Consider the following 16,336-nt stretch of genomic DNA (forward strand, 5'->3'; position numbering starts at 1 on the left):
CCAATAGGATGCATATTATAACTATGGTGAGAGAGATGGATTTTAAGGAATTGGCTCACACTGTTGTAGGGGCTGGCCAAGTCTATAATCTACAGGGCAGGCCAGCAGACTGGAAATTCAGGCAAGAGCTGATGTTGTAGTCTTGAGTCTGGGGGCTGAAAACTCAAGCAGAAGTTCTGTGTAGTCTGGGGGCAGAATTCCCCCTTCCTCAGGGGCAACTCAATTTTTGCTCTTAAGGGCTTCAGCTGGTTGAATGAGGTCCCCCCACATTACAGAGGGTCATCTGCTCTACTCAAAGTTGACTGATTTAAGTGTTCATCACGTCCCCAAAAATGTCTTCATAGCAACAGCTAGACTGGCGTTTGACCAAAGAACTGGGCACCATGACTTAGCCAAGTTGACACATAAAATGAACATCACGGGACTTCCCTGGTGGCACAGTGGTTAAGACTCCGTGCTCCCAATGCAGGAGGCCTGTGTTCGATCCCCGGTCAGGGAACTAGATCCCACATGCATGCCGCAACTAAGAGTCCACAACTAAGGAGCCTGCCTGCCGCAACTAAGACCCAGTGCAACCAAATAAATAAATTAATTAAAATTAAAAAAAAAAAAAGAACATCACATGGCTTCTTTGTCATTTCTTGAAGACAGGGTCATCCTTTCTCAGGGCCTTTGCCCTTACTATTTTCACTACCCAAATGATCTGCTCCCAGATATCCACATGGCTCCTAGACAACCCCATAGCCCATTCCCTCCCTTTCTTTGGAGTTTGCTCAGTGTCACTCCTGGAAGCCTTCTTTGATAGCCCCATCTTAAGTTACAAGCCCTCCTCCGGCCCTAGCTCTCGCAGGCCTTCTCTGCTGGCCTTCCCTATGTGGTGATCTCAGGTGAGGCATGTCTCAAAGGTGCAATTTTCTACTGTTACTGTCCAGTCATAAACAATTTTGTCATAGACTAGAAGCTGCTTCGTAAACAGACCTTATTTAACTTGTACACTGGCCAGAGCGTCCGCTGTTATCTCTCTGCTTCAAACTCTCCTTTCTGTACTCTCCCTTGTGAGGCTGGAGCTGGGACTCTTGACACCCACATTTCTCCTTTGTGAACTGGCTTCCTGTTAGGCTCTGTCATGAAGGGATGCTACAGGGTGTTTTAAGCGTACCTGGGATTTGATTAATCTGTGTGACACACAGATATGGAATTGACCATCATGAAGGAAGAAGTTTGCTCAGTTCCCTAGAAACAGGAGGCATGGCACACCACTCAGGGTCACATGGCGAAGCACCAGGGTGGGTCAGGGGGCAAAAGGGGTGAGGAATAAACACGGGCAAGAGTTTTTATTGTGGTTTTCACTGGAAGGAACAGGCAAGGCAGGGTAAGCAGGCTTAGGGTTGGCTAGTTTGAATAATTTCAGTGATCTCTGAGGTATAGGGACTGTCCTTAGTTGTCTGGTGCCTGGCCTTGGAGTGATTAGGGTGGATGGATAGTGGCCCAGAGTGTGAGAGCTCAACAGAGGAGATGGTTGGGATCATGGGCTCTGGATCAGTTGGTTTGCATATGAAAAGAACGCTCTAAGGCAAGTTGTTTGCCATCTCTAAAGGGGATGTTAGCTAGCCTTGGAAGAAGCAATCCCTCCAAGGTCAGTAAGGCCCCAGAATGCCCAAGCAACAAATAACAGGAAATTAAAAGACGTGATTAATACACAGGGAGAGAGAACACGCAAGGACGGTGGTAGCAGAAGAAACTTGCTTTTGGTTTCCTATGGGCTCTCTGATGGCTTACACTTTCTGAGTATCACCCCAGGGATGCTTCTAATCCCTGGTAACAGCAGTTCCTTCCTGTAGCAGCAGCTGCATCCAGTCACAATCTCCATCACTTGCAGAGACAGCTCCATGGTGCTCTTCTCCGAGATACCAGCATGAGCTGGCCAGTGCCCTGTCCCCGAGACGTCTGGTTCTCAGCCCCGTGGGACCCTCTTCCAGGTTCAGAGACACCAACATCATCTAAGCAGTGACTCATCCTTAGGGATGTGAGTTTCAGCTCTGCAGTGCCCCTCCTCTATGCTCAAGCGTTTTGATTATTCACACTTCTTCTCTTAGTTCCTTCGACCCTGCGGGTGGTAGCTGCTTCCTCCAATTGCTATGTCTATGATAAATTGGTGTATTTTTTATTGCTCTTTTACTTACCTCATTAACAACTGTATATCTAGTTTGCAATGATTTATAATCAGTTCTCTCTGTTCAAATAACTGGTGGGGTTCTGTCTCCCCATTGGACCATAGCTGATTGAGAAATTGGTACCAGAAGAGGAATTTTTGGACAATGCTTTGGTTGTGTTCTTGGAGTTGAACTCAGTGCTGACCTCCTTGACGATGGGAAATCCTAGCAATCCATGGTGTGCAGTGACTTCATGATGGATCAAATTTTCACCTGTGGTTGATTGTGATGAAGTGCCTATTGAAAGGGCTATTTGACAGAGTGGCTCTTTCGCTTGGTCTTAGGGCACTAGTAAGGACTACAAGGACCATGGTGTGGGATGAATCCTTCTGAATGCCCTAGGGTGCCTACGGAGAGGGAATGACAAGCTCAAATGAATAATCAGTTGGGATTAAGGCTGAATTTGAGGAGTAATTAACATGTTTTAGAAATGGATGGTATGCCTGTCACTCAAAGATGATTTGATTATACAATGATTATGGCAACTTTGCATCTCCTCATTCAGGGTAGAGAATTAGATGTCTTCGTTTGAATGAAGGACAGTTGTACCTTGTTAGAAAGAAAAATAGAGTGTTTTTAATTTTCTTAAGGAAGTTCAAATATGTGAAGAAGGTACACAGGGATGCTGAATAGCCAAAGGGACGGATTGTGCCATTAAAGAATCTGTTTTCTGTTAGCTCCAACCCACCCTTCTATACTCTACGTTGTGATGCTGGGGCAGGGACCAGAGTAACCATATTTCTGCTTTGCCAAAAGCAGGTTCCTCTTAGGCATTATGAATAGGCGGTACGTGAGGGGGCTACAAGATTGGAGGAGGAAGAAGGAGCTGGTTTCTTCCCTTGGGCTTCCTGAGCTTGTGAACATCCTCCAGCAATGCTTCTTCGCCCTGGCCGCAACACTTCCTTCCTGGGCAGGATGCTGAATCTAGTTTGCAGTATTTCCAACACTTGCGTACCAACCTTATTGTGCTTCACCCAGAAAATCCAGCAACAGCTGAACAGTCCCCCCTCCTCAGAAATCTGAGTTTCAGCTCAGCAGGGCCACTCCGCTAAGCTTGAGTTTTAATAATTTAAATATCTTCCATTTGTTCTCCCAGCCTAAGGGGCAGTAGATGCTTCCTTAATTGCTGCCTCCAAGATACCTTACTGTTCTTTTCTTGAATTGTCAGTTAACTAGTTAATAACTTTATACCTAGGTAACAATTCTTTATATTAAAATCTCTGCTCAGCGTTTCCCTGGTGGCGCAGTGGTTGAGAGTCTGCCTGCCGATGCAGGGGACACGGGTTCGTGCCCGGGTTCGTGCCCTGGTCCGGGAAGATCCCACATGCCGCGGAGCGGCTGGGCCCGTGAGCCATGGCTGCTGAGCCTGCGCGTCCGGAGCCTGTGCTCCACAACGGGAGAGGCCACAACAGTGAGAGAGAGGCCCGCGTACCGAAAAAAAAAAAAAAAAAAAATTTGTTGAACTAAAGGCAATAGCACTTAGTGAGATCTTACCACCTCAGGCTTTGTTCGAAGTGCCCTACATGTATCATTTCATCATCAAAATAATCTCATGAGATAGGGACTCTAATTCCTAATAAAAAAATGAATACTGATATGTGGTCAGTGATTAAACTGACTGTACTGCTGGGTAAGGCAGGGAAACTTGATCTAGTACAGAAGTTAGACCATGTAAGATTGGGTCTTCAGATGAAATGTTAGCAAACAACTCAGGATGATTAGCTAAAGCATAGAGGGTTTACTCTCAGGTAGGGAATCTACAAGGAAAAACAGGGCGCATGAAGACTGACTCCCAGTCCAAAGACAAGGATGGGCTTCTAAGAGCAAAAGGCACTGTACAATATAAGGAAAGGTGACTGGCTGGTTGAATAAATCTTTAGCTTGTCGGCACAGGACTGTTTGGCTTGTAATGAAGCAGAGCCCCAATTCCATTTGTGGCTTTCAAGGACTTTATTGACCCAGTAGGTCCAGTAGGTTGAGTCCAAGTAGTACATCTGAGACACAGATCACAAACATAACAAGTTCATCATCAGGCTGGCTTTTTTTTTTTTTTTTTTTTTTGCGGTACGCGGGCCTCTCACTGTTGTGGCCTCTCCTGTTGCGGAGCACAGGCTCCGGACGCGCAGGCTGAGCGGCCATGGTTCACGAGCCCAGCCGCTCCGCGGCATGTGGGACCTCCCGGACCGGGGCACGAACCCGTGTCCCACGCATCGGCAGGCGGACTCTCAACCACTGCGCCACCAGGGAAGCCCCAGGCTGGCTTTTGTGTTTGTTGTTGATTTGTTTTCTGCTGATTCTGATCAGTTCTCCAAGAGGGATGCACTTTGGTTCCTTCTTTTGGGACCCTGACTGATTGTTTTCTTGCATTTTATTAGCAATACAGGCTCGAGTCATGCAGTATACCGCATATGCTCAAGACTCAGCAAAAATTTCCTTTTATCCCCTCATTTTTACTGATAAGGAACCTGAGCCACAGAGCAAGTAAGTAACTTTCCCTTGGTCACACAGCTGGCAATAGAGCCAGAGGTTGGTAGGGTTGCTAGGTGCCTTACTCTTCATGGGACTCAAATTCCTGATGCCATTATGCCCCACAGGTACTCACTGAGGCCCAGCCTCCCTAGTCAAGCAGACTGACTTGAGAATTGTTAAGAGTTTGGTACATTTAACCAGTTTGATATACTGTTTCTATTGGGAAGAGAGAGAGAGAGAGAGAGAGAGAGAGAGAGGGAGGGAGAGGGAGAGGGAGAGAGAGAGAGAGGGAGGGAGGGAGGGAGGAAGGAAAGGAAAGAGAAAGAGAGAGAGAGAATGAAAGAGAGAGAATGAGAATATAGTGTGGTTAAGAGTATGGATTTTAGTGGGAAATAGATCGAGGTTAAAATCCCAGATCTGCTTTATGCTGCTTAAAACTGCTGTAAAATAAGCAAATTACCTAGTTTTTCTAAGGCTCAGTTTCCTCATCTGTAAAGTGAGGGAAATAATACATACCAAAAGGGGCACTCAGTTTAATCTATTTTTAGGTAATGGTTTTTAGAACAGCCCTACCAATTTATGATCTATGACTGCCCTCTAGAGGTAAAATTAAAACATTGTCTCCATAACCCTGCTAAATACAATCCCTGAAAGCCTCTTTCTTCCCAAATTGTCCAGCCAAAAAGCAGTAGTTTCTGCAAATCAAATTGCCCAATAACAACTGGTCTTCAGTGACTCCAATATTTTTGAACTGAAATATCAGACTTCCTTGAAGAGAAACAGGAAGGCTTGGCCCAGTTGCGTAATGCAGGGCAGAATGGCACCAAAGAATTAATTGCCATGAAAAATAAGTTACCCGCCACCACCAATAACACACACACACACACACACACACACACACACACACACAGCATGAAAGCCAGCTGGCTTCACAAACAAGTTTTCCACACTTTAAAGAAACAAATTATCCCTATCTTATGCCAACTATTTCAAATACACTGCTTCCCAACGCCCCGCCAAAAAAAACCCCACAAAAAAACCTGGAAAATCTGACCAGTTTATTACGGTAAAACGGGTCACTATCCTCATCTTAAACTTTTTGGGGTTTGGAAGTTTAGAAAGATGATGCAGTGTGTAACTTGTGTATAAACACCCTCAGCACAGATGGGACCAGTCCCCTACAATTAAATATGTTAATATCTCTGCCATAAAACATACTAAGTGGGACAAATAAAAACTGTAAATAGTCTCACAGATCAAGTTTAGTGGCCAGGTGAGTTTGCTGAAAATGTACCCCCTCCCCCCAAAGAAAACCTGTTGCTAGTTTTCAGAACTTTTAGAATTTTGGAATGGCAGATAAGAATTGTAGACTTATATAACTGATGCCAAACCAATCTGGGATGCTAGTATGAGAAAAGAAAATTTAGCCCAAACTCATGAATATATTTGCAAAAATCCTAAGATAAAATGCTAACAAATAGAATTTGGCAACTTATAAAAAATCATATATCACGACCACCAGAATGGAAGGTGCAGTACCACCACTGTGATTATGGGTTCAAGTTGGTGATCAGACCCATGAGACACAAATAGATTTTTAAAAAATATTTATTTATTTGTTTGGCCACACTGGGTCTTAGTTGTGGCACATGGGACCCTCGTTGCCGCGTGCGGGATCTTCATTGCAGCATGCGGAATTTTTAGTTGGCGGCATGCGGGATCTAATTCCCTGACCAGGGATGGAACCCGGGCCCCCTGCATTGGGAGCATGGAGTCTTAACCACTGGACCACCAGGGAAGTCCCACAAATAGATTTTAATCTAGAATACAAAGCAGGATATATGAGATGCCATTTTCATCTTCCTGGGAGGCCCAGCAGCTACCCAAGTACACAGATTCTTTTGTCACTTACCCACAGGTCATGTACAGGAAAGCCAAGGTGTGTGAGGGTCACCTTGACTTATAGAAGCTGCAGCCTCTATTTCCCACCAATAATTTACACCATTTTGGATGTGTAAGCCCATTGACAACTCCCCAAAATTTAAGCACACAACAAAGGAGGTGTACACTATAACCCCCTTTTATCTTAACTCTACTGTTTCTAAGGAAACATTATTGTGGAAGACCAAGTTCAGTGTCAGGCAGGCTTGCATCAGCCCAGGTCCGATATTAATTTTCACTTTACTCACAGAAAGATAAGTTAACATTAGGAAATCTATCAATCACTGTGATTTGCTAATTAACTGATAAAGGAGAAAATCAGATGATCCTTTCAAAAACTCAAAAATACTTCTCAAAAAAATGAAACAGAGATTCCTTATAAAAATGCTTAGCAAATTGAGAATAGAAGGGAACTTTTAAAAGGTATCTACCCCAAACCTAACCTTTATACTTAAGATGAAAGTTTGGAAGCATTTCCATTGAGTCAGGAACAAAGGAAGATTGCTCACTGTCACCTTACTAATCACCACTATCCCGACTTCCTAGCCAATGTAATAAGTGAAATAAATACAAGGGATAAGAATTAGGAAGAGACAACACTGTTTCTATTTTCAGGTTATATTACTGTCAACTTAGGAAATCTACAGAAAAACTATTTGAACTAATAAAAGAGTTTGGCAGGGCTACTAGATATAAGATCAACATACAAAAATCAACAGATTACCATACTGATTGTAATAGGAATAAGAAACTAGAAGATGTGATAGGCAAAAAGATACCATTCACAATGTCAGTAAAAACGATCATGTATCTAGGGATATATCTTTAAAAAAAACATGCTAGACAGTTACAGAGGAAAATACAAAGTATTTCCGAGTTATAAAATGAATATTTTAAAAATGGAGAGATATAACATGCTTATGCATGGGAATACTATCATAAAGATGTCACTTCTCCCTTGAAATAAATCTACAAATTCAATTCATTCCAGTAAAAATGTATGAGGATTTTTCATGTAACTTGATAGGTGGATTCTAAAATTCATATGAGGGCTTCCCTGCTGGCGCAGTGGTTAAGAATCCGCCTGCCAATGCAGGGGACATGGGTTCGAGCCCTGGCCCAGGAGGATTCCACATGCTGCAAAGCAACTAAGCCCCTGCGCCGCAACTACTGAGCCTGTGCTCTAGAGTCCGCAACCACAACTACTGAGCCCGTGTGCCGCAACTACTGAAGCCCAGGCACCTAGAGCCCATGTGCTCTAGGTGTGTTGTCTGCAATAAGAGAAGCCACCGCAATGAGAAGCCTGCGTACCGCAATGAAGAGTAGCCCTCCTCGCTGCAACTAGAGAAAACCCGTGTGTGCAGCAAAGACCCAACGCAGCCAAAAATAAACATAAAAATAAATTAATTAAATAATTTAAAAAATAAAATAAAATTCATACGAAAGAGTAAACACCCAAGAATATACAAGGTAATTCTGAAAAAAGAACAAGATAGAAGATATAAAAATTTATTATTAAACTATAGATAGTAAATAGGATAGAATTAATTCAGGATCATTCTAAAGGGGTAGAGAGCCCAGATACAGACCAAAAACACTGGAGACGATATATGACAGAAAGGGCACAATCAATCCTACAGGATGATAGAATGGGGGCATTGGACCATGTTAATAAATAACATAAGAACTATAATATAGGAAAAATCAGCTTTCCATCTGGGAAATCTCTGTAGATCAACAGGAAGAAAACAACCTAACGGGGAAAAAAACCCTAATGATATGTTCTAGCAAATCTCAACATAGGAAAACACCATGGCCATCCTCAGCATCATTAATATTCAGATAAATACAAGTCAAAGCCACACTGAGATACCACTTCACACCAACTAGGTTGGCTATAACAAAAAAGACATACAATGACAAGTGTTGGCGAGGACGTGAGAAACTGGACCCCTCATACATTAACGGTGGGAATGTAAAATGGTTCAATTGCTTAGGAAACGGCAAAAATGTCCTTTATTGTCTCTTTTTTATAGATGAGGAACCTGAGCCACAGAACAGTGAAACAATCTGCCCTTGGTCACACAGCTGGTAAGTGAAACAACCAGACTTAGAGTTCCTCAAAAAGCTGAATGCAGAGTTACCATATGACCCAGCAATTCTATTCCTAGGTATATGCCCCAAAGAATTGAAAACATATGTCCACACAAAACGTGTACAAGAATGTTCATAAAAGTATTATTCATAATAGCCCACAGTCCATCAACTGATGAGTGGATAAATAAAATGTGGTATATTCATATAACAGATTATTATGCAGTTAAAGGAAATGAAGTACAGACACATGCTACAGCATGGAGGACCCTTGAAAGAATTATGCACGTGAAAGAAGCCAATCACAAAAGACTACATATTATGCGATTCCACTTATATGAAATATCCAGTATAGGCAAATCCACAGAGTCAGGAAGCCAATCAGTGGTTGCCAGGGGCTGGGGGGCAGGGGTAACAGGGAGTGATTGGTATGGGGCATCTTAGGGGGAGGGATGAAAATGTTCTAGAATTAGATAGTGATGATGATTGCACACCTTTGTGAATGTACCAGAAAACACTGATTGAGCACTTTAAAGTGGTGAATTTTATGGTACATGAATTATGTCTCAATAAAGAACATGTTAAGCACCTTTCAAGCAAAACGAAACAAAAACAAAAAACAGAATTGACCAAACTCACTACAGATGTCTGTCAGAAAATCCTGCCCAAGCATCTGATTTGCCACCTCTGCCCAAGCCCTCCTCCTCCCCTGCTGGCCCTCCGCAGGCTCCTATTCATTCTCCTCTTCCTCTGCTCGCCCTCACCTGTCCACTTCCATGATGTCAGCTCCACAGACTCCCGAATCTCGGCCTCCATCTCACACTCAGAACACCCTTAACCAGCATCCATCCCTACTCCTGCACACCTGTTCCTTTACCACAGGAAACAGCACTGCCAGCCACCTAGTCATCAAGGCAAAAGCCGGGGAGTCGTCCTAGTGACCTCCCAGCCCCTTCTGTCCCACCTCCTGGCTCATTCGTCTCCACCTCTGCAGCCTCTGGTTTACTTCAGGTTGCATTGTCTCTTGCCTGCAAACAGGCAAGAGGCAGAGAGCAGAACTGTATACACATCATTCCCTCACCTCCCTCTCAACAATTCATTCACCACTCTGCAACCTGAGTGATTTTCTAAAAGACAAATCTAACCCTGTTACCTCCCAGTTTAGAACATAGCCTATTCTTGACCAATAACGGCTAACAATGATTGTGATTCACTTGTTGCCATTTGCTAAGCATTTTGTATGAATTATTTAATGCTGCAACAACCGTATGAGGTAGAAATGATTATTATTACTCCTCCATTATGGATAAGAAAACAAAGCTGATTTTTCTGTACCTGTTGAATGTGATTAATGTTAAAACAACTTTATTGAGGTGTAATTTACATATCATGAAATATGCCCATTGTAAGTGTGTACTTTGATGATTTTTAGTAAATTTGCAGTTTGACAACTCTGTAAGTCACAACCCAGTTTTAGCACATTTCCATCATCCCTAAAAGTTCCCTTGTACCCATTTTCAGTCAGTCCCTTCTTCCACCCCCAGGCCCAGGCAAACAGCTGATCTACTTTCAGTGACTATAAATTTGCTTTTTATGGACATGTTATAAAAATGAATTCATACAATATATAGCCTTTTGTGATGTGTTTACATTGTGTTTTTGAAGTTCACCTATGTTGTAGCATGTAAGTTTTATCCTTTTATATAGCTGAATAGCATTCCATTGTATGGCTATACTATCGTTTGTTTATCCATTGACCAGTTGATATTCAATGAATTCCACTTTTTAGCTATTTATGAACAATGGGTCCCATGAACACTTCATGTACAAATCTTTGTGTAGACATATGTTTTTACTTCTCTTGGATAGATACCTAGGAGGGGAATTGCTGGGTCATAAATAGAGTTTAAATTTTAGTAGTTGCCAAACTCTTCAAAGTGCTTGTACCATTTTACATTCCCATCAGAAATGTATGAGGACTCCAATTTCTTCACACCCTCACCAACATTTGTTATTATCTTTTTTTATAGCCATTCTAGTGACTGTGTAGTGGTATCTTATTTTTGTTTTAATTTGTGTATCCCAAATGATTAATGATCTTGGGCATCTTTTCATGTGCTTGTTAGCTCTTTGTACCTTCATATCTTCTTTGGTTAAATGTCTACTCAAATTTTTGCCTGTTTTTAAATTGGATAATATATTTTCTTATTATTGAGTTGTAGGAGTACATTGTATATTCAGGATATATATCCTTTATCAATCATTGAGAGTGAGGTATTGAAATGCCAAAACTATAATTGTTATTTCTCTTTTCAATTCTATCAGTTTTTGCTCCATGTATTTTGGGACTTCTTTGTTAGGTATGTATAGATTTATAGTCGTTACATCTCCCTGATGTCTTGACTCTTTTATCATTATAAATATTCCTCTCATTGCCAGTAACATTTCTGATATTAGCACAGCCACTTCAGCTCTGTTAGAGTTACAATTTGCATGGTCTCTTTCCATCCCTTTACTTTCTACCTGCCTGTGTCTTTGAATCTGATTTGTGTCTCTAATAGATAGCATATAATTGAATCTTGCTTTTTTTTAAAAAAATCCAATCTGACAATCTCTACTTTTTGATTGAATTGTTTAGTCTATTCACTTTTAGTGTAATTATTCATATGGCTGGCTTTATGCCTGTCATTTTGCTATTTATTTTCTATATTTATCCTGTTTTCTTTTGTTTCTCTTCCCTCTTTGACTGCCTACTTTTGTGCTAAAATATTTTTTAGAGTACCATTTAAATTTATTTGTTGATTTTTTTAAAATGGTATTTTATTGAGTCATCCAAATTCACTCAAGAACTTCAGCCATTTTACTCACTCAAACTATATTTGTAAGTAGAGTGGTTGCTCTGGGGACTGCAGTATTCATCCTGACTTACCATAATCTTCTTTAGGTTAATATTAGCTTAAAAATGGTTAAATATAGCAACTTTGCTCCAATATAGCTTCATTTCATACCCCCTCCTTTGTGTTATTATTGTTACATGTATTACATCTATATATGTTATAAACCCAACATACAGTGTTATAATTAGTGGTTCATAAAATCTTATATCTTTTAAAGAAATTAACAGGAGAAAAGAGAATATATATTTGTACAGTGTTTTAAAAATTAATTAATTTATTTTTGGCTGCATTGGGTCTTCGTCGCTGCACGTGGGCTTTCTCTAGTTGCGACAAGGGGGGCTACTCTTCATTGCAGTGCACGTGCTTCTCATTGTGGTGGCTTCTCTTTTTGCAGAGCACGGGCTCTAGGTGCGCGCGCTTCAGTAGTTGTGACATGAGGGCTCAGTAGTTGTGGCAAATGGTCTTAGTTGCTCTGCAGCATGTGGGAACTTCCCACACCAGGGATGGAACCTGCGTCCTCTGCATTGGCAGGCGGATTCTTAATCACCGCGCCACCAGGGAAGTCCCTGTACGGTTCTTTTTCTAAAAAATAAATTTGTTTATTTATTTATTTTTGGCTGCATTGGGTCTTAGTTGCTGCGTGCGGGCTTTCTTTAGTTGCGGTAAGCACGGGTTTCTCACTGCAGTGGCTTCTCTTGTTGTGGAGCACGGGCTCTAGGTACGCGGGCTTCAGTACTTGTGGCATGTGGGCTCAGTAGTTGGACTCGCGGGCTCTAGAGCGCAGGCTCAGTAGTTGTGGCAGACGGGCTTAATTGCTCTGTGGCGTGTGGGATCTTCCTGGACCAGGGCTCGAATCCGTGTCCCCTGCATTGGCAGGCAGATTCTTAACCAATGTGCCAGCAGGGAAGTCTCTGGTTCTTTATATTTACCCACATATGTCACTTTTCTGGTGCTCTCCATTTCCTTCTGTAGAGTCAAGTTACCACTGGTCTTATTTCCTTTCACTGTGAAGGACTTTATTTATATTTCATGTAAGTCAGGTGTGCTAGCAATGAATTCTCTCAGTCGTTGTTTATCTGGGAAAGTTTTTATTTCATCTTCATTTATTTTTTTAAATTCAATTTACTTAAACTAAAAAAATAATCCATTTGTGAAGGATAATTTTTTTAGACATAGAAACTTTTGTGAACAGTTTTTTTTTTTTTTTTTCTTTCAGCATCTTGATTATGTTATTCAAATGCCTTCTGGCCTCTGTTGTTTCTGTTGAGAAAAGGCTTGTCAGAACTGTACTTAAGAGTTCTTTTTTTGTTTTTTGGCTGCACTGTTTGCGGGGTCTTAATTCCCTGACCAGGGATCGAACCCAGTTCCTCAGCAGTGAAAGCACCAAGTCCTAACCACTGGACCACCAGGTAATTCCCCTTTTTTACTTTTTATTTTGGCCGAGAACTCTACTTGTGAGTTCCGATGTGCTGTTTTTCTCTTGCTGCTTTCAAAATTTTCTGTGTTTTAGGCTTTCAACAGTTTGATGATAATGTGTCCAAATGTGGATTTCTTTATGTTTATCCTACTTGGAGTTCTTTGGATCTGTAAATGAATGTTTTTCCTTAAAATTAGGACATTTTTTGGCCATTATTTCTTCATATATTTTTTCTTTCCCTCTCTCTCTCTTTTTTTCTTTCTGAATTGCTGGGTCATATGGTAATTTTATGTTTAACTTTTTGAAGGAGCACAAAACTGTTTCCAGAGTGGCTGCGCCATTTTACATTCCACCAAGAACGTATGAGGCTTCCAGTTTCTCCACATATTTGCTGACACTTGTTTTCACTTCTTTTTTCAATCATAGCCATCCTAGCGGGTATGAAGTGGTAACTCATTGTGGTTTTGATTTGTATTTCCCTAATGACTGATGACATAATGACATTGATTTTTTTTAGCTTTATTGAACTATAACTGACCTGTAACATTGTGTAAGTCCTAGGTCTACAACGTCTTGATTTACAACACTTATATATTGCAAAATTATTACCACCATAGTTAACTAGTACCTCCATCATGTCACATAATTACCATTTCTTTTCTGTTGTGAAAACATTTAAGATCTACTTTTGGGACTTCCCTGGTGGTCCAGTGGTAAAGAATCTGCCTTACAATCCAGGGGACGCTGGTTCGATCCCTGGTCAGGGAACTAAGATCCCACATGCTGCGGGGCAACTAAGCCCACGCAGCACAACTACTGAGCTCGCGCGCCTCAACTAGAGAGAGAAAACCGTCACGACACAGCTAGAGAGAAGCCCGTGTGCCACAACAAAGAGACCGGTTCCGCAATGAGAGATCCCACATATCTCAATGAAGATGCTGCGACTAAGATCCGACACAGCCAAAAATAAATAAAATAAATAAATAAATAATAAATCTTTGTAAAAATCTACTCTCTTAGTAATCTTCAAGTATATAATACAGTATTATTAACAATGAATCTTCAGAACTTATTCACCCTATAACTGGAAGTTTATACCCTTTGAACAATATCTCCCCATTTCCTCCACCCCCTCATACCCTGAAAACCACCAATCTACGTTCTGTTTCTACGAGTTCAGCTTTTTTAGGTTCCACATGTAAGTGATATAATGACATTGATCTTGTCATGAACTTTTGATCATTTGTATCTCTTCTTTGGAGAAAAGTCCTTTGCCCATTTGTTAATAGGGTTGTTTGCCTTTTTGTTGTTGGGTTTTAAGAGTGCTTTTCACATTCTGGACAGGAGACTCATCACCTATATCATTTGCAAGCATATTCTCCCATTCTGTGGGTTATCATTTCACTCTCCTGATATTGTCCTTTGATGCACAATAATTTTTAATTTTGATGAAGTCTAATTTACCTATTTTTCTTCGGTTTCTTATACGTTTGGTGTCTTATCTAAGAAACGATTGCCAAATCCAAGGGACAATTTTTTTTGGACACTATCAATTGTTTATTTTTTATTGAAATATAGTTGATTTACAATGTTGTATTAGTTTCTGGTATATAGCAAAGTGATTCATATATATATATATATTTTATTCTTTTCCATTATAGGTTATTACCAGATACTGAATATACAGTATAATATTCCCTGTACTATACAGTAGGGCCTTGTCATTTATTTTATATGTAGTAGTTTGTATCTGCTAATCCCAAACTCTTAATTTATCCCCTCCACTTTCCCCTTTGGTAACCATAAGTTTGTTTTCTTTTTTTTGCGGTACCCGGGCCTCTCACTGTTGTGGCCTCTCCCATTGCGGAGCACAGGCTCCGGACGCGCAGGCTCAGCGGCCATGGCTCACGGGCCTAGCCGCTCCGCAGCATGTGGGATCTTTCCGGACCGGGGCACGAACCCTCATCCCCTGCATCGGCAGGTGGACTCTCAACCACTGCACCACCAGGGAAGCCCATAAGTTTGTTTTCTATATCTGTGAGTCTCTTTCTGTTTCATAAATAAGATCATTTGTATCATATTTTAGGTTCCACATAACAAGTGATATCATATGGTATTTGTCTTTGTCTGACTTACCTCATTTAGTATGGTAATCTCTAGGTCCATCCATGTTGCTGCAGATGGCATTATTTCATTCTTTTTTATAGCTGAGTAGTATTCCATTGTATATATAGTTGTATATATCTATATACTGCATCTTCTTTATCCATACATCTGTCAATGAACATTTAGGTTATTTCCATGTCTTGGCTATTGTAAATAGTGCTGCTATGAGCATTGAATCCAGTGTTATGAGATGATATTGAAAGGAAGGAAAAGTGGCCACAAGCTCTAGGTTCTGGCATACCTGGACATCTGTCCCTCCTGCTGCCAGTGAAGAAAAAAGTCCATAGCTAGCACAGAGAATGTTTTAACTTCTAGTCCTTCAAACAGGCTCCATGATATAAACACTGACTCAAAGGAAGACTCCTGGAGAGTGTGGTTGCCAAGAATGGTGGGATCTAAGTTGACTTTTTCTTTTCCTTAGGGGTTCCCACTGCACCCGAGCCACCACTCATGCCCGTGCTCCTCCTTGGACTTTTGCTCCACGGAAATGCACCCAGTGTCAGCAGCCCACATCCCATGCTTCATTCATCAGATATTAAAACTCCACTAAATGCCAAGGAATTGTGAGTGGGATGGCATCACAGTGGTAAACAAACTGACATAGACTCTGCTCTCAAAATGCTCCTTCTGTAGTAGGAGAAAGGGGATTTTAAAAAGTAGATACAAAAAAAAATTAAATACAACTTGTGCTAAATGTGAGCACAGTGTCTAACTACTCCCTTCAGAAATGCAGGAGAGAAACGGATGTGGCCCACTGTCTCGTTCACTTCACCTACCTAACGCTCTCTAAATATGGGAGTTCCAAAATGTAATGCCCTGTTGAAAAGATACGAATCCTTTCTTTTTTTTACACCTTTCCTTTGGATTTATTCTTCTTCACAAGTGAAGCAATTACTATTAGAATTCTTTTAATTGGGCTCAAACATTGCAATGCACGAATCCTTTCTATAGCCTGCAAGGTCCTGCTTCTATGCCCCAGATCATCACTGACCCCACAGAAGCATCTAGACATTGATGTCTAGAAACATCTCATGTTTCTATAGAGCATTTTATGAGAGAGGGCGTATGGTATATAATAATTATAACTGGTCTGAAATGCATGCCCTTGGGCCCAGTCCTTTCTGGGAGTCCCTCCAAAG

The 16,336-nt window shown here is 41.2% G+C and overlaps 1 protein-coding gene across 2 annotated transcripts in view; it reads left to right on the forward strand.

Moving 5' to 3' along the window:
- Nucleotides 1-16,336, forward strand: part of CAP1 (cyclase associated actin cytoskeleton regulatory protein 1) — a 359,457-nt gene that overhangs the window by 60,532 nt on the left and 282,589 nt on the right. The window lies entirely within an intron of this gene.

This window comes from Pseudorca crassidens, chromosome 2 (assembly GCF_039906515.1).
Source record: "Pseudorca crassidens isolate mPseCra1 chromosome 2, mPseCra1.hap1, whole genome shotgun sequence".
In the NCBI taxonomy this organism is placed as follows: domain Eukaryota; kingdom Metazoa; phylum Chordata; class Mammalia; order Artiodactyla; family Delphinidae; genus Pseudorca; species Pseudorca crassidens.